Source organism: Salminus brasiliensis, chromosome 6 (assembly GCF_030463535.1).
Source record: "Salminus brasiliensis chromosome 6, fSalBra1.hap2, whole genome shotgun sequence".
NCBI lineage: Eukaryota > Metazoa > Chordata > Actinopteri > Characiformes > Bryconidae > Salminus > Salminus brasiliensis.
In genome coordinates this window covers 3,800,517-3,804,642 of record NC_132883.1, presented here as the reverse complement: position 1 = coordinate 3,804,642, position 4,126 = coordinate 3,800,517, and the positions used below count along the sequence as shown (strand labels likewise).

At 39.8% G+C, this 4,126-nt stretch overlaps 1 long non-coding RNA gene across 1 annotated transcript in view; it reads left to right on the top strand.

Moving 5' to 3' along the window:
- Positions 1 to 2,468, top strand: part of LOC140556734 (uncharacterized) — a 19,166-nt gene extending 16,698 nt beyond the window's left edge. Inside the window, exon 2 of the long non-coding RNA XR_011979758.1 lies at positions 1,913 to 2,468. This is a non-coding gene — a long non-coding RNA (uncharacterized lncRNA). The remainder of the gene's footprint in view (positions 1 to 1,912) is intronic.
- The last annotated feature ends 1,658 nt before the right edge of the window (positions 2,469 to 4,126 follow it).

Sequence of the window (4,126 nt, the reverse complement as noted above, 5' to 3'; positions counted from 1 at the left end):
TACTTCAGTTTGATCCTGATACTCGGTACGAGGCCTCTGCTAGCCGATACATCAGAGCTGCGTTGGTTGCCCAGTGAAGTTTCATCGGCGACAGTTCAAAAAGAGGCGGCGGCTGGTTGCTCGTGTGTCAGTTCTTATCTTGCCAGTGCTTAGTAATTGGTTATACAAAAAAATTGGAAAAATAAATAAATAAATAATCAGAACTGTGTTTTTAATGCAGTGTAATTTCACAGCTCAAGACCGGCCCTACAGTCTAACTGCTGCTCATCAAATCCCAGCAAGGGCTCAGCACTCATCTTATGATGGGGATAAGCTAAAAATAATACAATAATCAATAATATAACTTCATCTTATTGATTACAATGATTTAAGTCCATTTGATCTGTGATATTTACTGTCTGTAAGCAACGTGAGTAAACACACTCGTGATTTCCTCACTGGACAACGTCTATCTATGACTCAAGGTGGACTAGCTTGACAGGCTGGACCATGCCAGTCCTCATAAAAGCATCGTAATTTCACACTTTACTGAATATTATTACAATTATAGTAAATTATTCAGTCACAATACCCCAAAAACACATGCATTATGACCCCCCTGGTGGTGAGTGTATGTCGTACTGAATAGCTTTCAGGTTGCTGGAGCGTCTGATTGCACAGCAGTGTTGCAAGCCAGCCGTGTCAGGGGGGTCAGTGTTAGTTTGAGTTCAGTGCCGTCACTCCGTGGGGTTGCAGCTCTGACCTGTGTGTGTGTGTCCGGCTGTGTTGAGGGGCCGTGGGTGTGTTGCGAATGTTCAGAAGCTTGGCTGCGGAGAGCTAGGAGCGGCCTTATTATTTATTGTGTTGATTTTAGCTTCAAACCGAGCAGCAGCAGCGGCGGCGATGACTCGCAGAGGGATAGGAGTTTAATTGGGTAAACAAAAATCCAGTGATGAATGAGTAATAAAGTTAAAAATAACAGGGAGGAACTTTTGTTCCTTCCTGCAGGTCAGTAGTAAAGGGGGTTGGTGTGAGTTTGTGCAAATAATGCCTTCAGTGGAGCCAGAGGCTTCATTAAGAACACTGTGATTTGCAGTATGATGATACAATTACAGAGCAAATCAGGAAAACAGTAAACAGGAGTGATTACACACTGTACAACATGAAGTATCCAACTTTCTAAACGAGAGGCTACAGCTTGCTTGGATCTCCTGTTGTTAGTTTAACTTGTAATAACATTGAAGTATGGAAAATGTACAGGCCTTTCTCTTATCGACATTATAATATATATATATATATATATATATATATATATATATATATATATATAATTGATACTAAATATATGTAATTGATAACAGAAACCAAGGCCTTAATATATATAAATATATATATATATATATATATATATATATATATATATATATATGTTCATTCATGCAGGAATGAGGTGGGGTGGTGATCCAACATCCTGAACTCTGTAATGCTCTTGTCGCTGAATGCAATCAATTCCTCCTATATTCATACATTCATTGTTCCACAATCAAGGGTTGGTACTAAATTTTGGAGGAGCACTGCTGTGAGGATTTGATGGCATTCAGAGACAGGAGCGTTAGTGAGGTCAGGATGTTGGCTGATGATCACCACCCCACCTCATTATCCCCAACTTATCCCAAAAGTATTAGATGGACCTCCACCATCCATCATTCCAGAGAACACGGTTTATCCACTGCTCCAAAGCTCAATGCTGGGGGGCTTTGAGGGGTGTCCACAAACATTAGGACATGTAGTGTAAGATTCTTGTTGTGTGTGGATCGGCTATACAAGGTTCTTGACTGAAGTTCTGCATTTCTTCCTCTCTCTCTCTCTCTCTCTCTCTCTCTCTCTCTCTCTCTCTCTCTCTCTCTCTCTCTCTTATTCACTGGCTCTTCAGGAGAAAAGTCCCATACACCCCCACACCCACCAGCAGGAGCAGCGGGGAGATCGTTGGAACATCGGGGAACAGATGCGTCAGACGCTGGATGTGTGTGTGTTTTATTGACTCTAGCCATCTGTTAATACAGTGGCTTGTTCCTCGCTGAGTGTTTGTTGATGCACAGACAGGAGAGGCCGAATGCCAGAAGAAACAGAGAGAGAGACAGTGAAAGGGACAGAATATTGGAAACGAGAGTTGGGCTATGAAAGTCGGGGGTTAGGGCAAAAGACACAGAGAGAGACAGAGAGAGGGAGAGAGAGATGGGGTGGTTGGAAATGATCCGTAAGCCTGTCATTTTATTTTCTACTCGCGAATCAAATAACCCCTGAGATGTGATGAGGCGGGATTTATGGCCTTCTTCCTTCATGGATGGTTTGTGGAGCAGTCAAAGTAGAGCTCCTCAAATCACCGGTGAAGCTGTCCCAGTGAAACTGCTGGGATTTGTTGCCTTCTGAAAGTCGGGAAACTGAAAAGCTGTGCGATCATTTTTGCTCACTAAAGCCATTCCTGATTACGTGGAATTCCTGGGGTGGTGTCATGATTGTTTGAGATCTGGGACTTAAATCCAGTATGAATCTGGATGAAATAAGGCCTGTAGATTTTTCAATTTAACAAGAATACTTGTTTGGTTTTAATGCAGCACGAATCTGCATGTGTAGTTTTTACAGACTGTGCATTAATTTCAACCAGTATGAATCGACAATGTGCAGATTGTGTAATCCAGTATGAGTGTGAAATGATCTAAATCTAATCTTGTGGAGTAGCTGCAGTCTGAATCTGTAATGCAAAATCTTTACAGCCTGAAAGTTAGAACCATGAATTATTTTTAATCCAGTATGAATCTGCAGTGTGTAGTTTTTAGAGACAGTGAAGTGATATGAATTCAGTATGAATCTGCAGTGTGTAGTTTTTAGAGACAGTGGAGTGATATTAGTCCAGTATGAATCAGCAGTGTGTAGTTTTTAAAGATAATGAAGTGATATTAATCCAGTATGAATCTGCAGTGTGTAGGTTTTAAAAATAGTGAAGTTATATAAATCCAGTATGAATCTGCAGTGTGTAGGTTTTAAAAATAGTGAAGTTATATAAATCCAGTATGAATCTGCAGTGTGTAGTTTTTAGAAACAGTGAAGTGATATTAATCCAGTATGAATCTGCAGTGTGTAGTTTTTAGAGATAATGAAGTGATATTAATCCAGTATGAATCTGCAGTGTGTAGTTTTTAGAGACAGTGAAGTTATATGAATCCAGTATGAATCTGCAGTGTGTAGTTTTTAGAAATAGTGAAGTTATATTAATTCAGTATGAATCTGCAGTGTGTAGTTTTTAAAAATAGTAAAGTGATATTAATCCAGTATGAATCTGCAGTGTGTAGTTTTTAGAGACAGTGAAGTTATATGAATCCAGTATGAATCTGCAGTGTGTAGTTTTTAGAAATAGTGAAGTTATATAAATCCAGTATGAATCTGCAGTGAGTAGTTTTTAGAAATAGTGAAGTTATATGAATCCAGTATGAATCTGCAGTGTGTATTTTTTAGAAATAGTGAAGTTATATGAATCCAGTATGAATCTGCAGTGTGTAGTTTTTAGAGATGATGAAGTGATATTAATCCAGTATGAATCTGCAGTGTGTAGTTTTTATATTATAGTTTATATATTATAGTTTATATATTATAGGGGTGTAAAAAGCCCCCCAGCATTGAGCTATGGAGAAGTGTAAGAACTCTGTTCTCTGAAATGATGGTGGTGGTGCTCCATCCAATACTTCTGGGATGAGTTGGGGAGTAAGGGATGATGATGAAGGATAGTGAGGTCAGGATCCAACATCCTGACCTCACTAACTCTCTTGTTGCTGAATGCAATCAAATCCTCCCAGCAATGCTCCTCCAAAATCTGGTAGAAAGTCTTCCTCCCTGGACAGTAGAGACAGTTACTCCAACAAGAGCAGGATAGACTTTTTTAATACCCTTGATTTTGGAAGAAACATTAAACGAGCAGGTGTCCACATACTTTTTTTTTCCTTACAGTGTATGTAATCCTCTACAGCCTTGCACATACATTAACCTCCTAAACCCTGTGCATGGGCCCACCCCTCAGTTTCTCCCTCTCACAACTACATCAGTTTCATTATCCCCTATGACTGAACCCTGTGGGACTCCACAAAATGGGCTA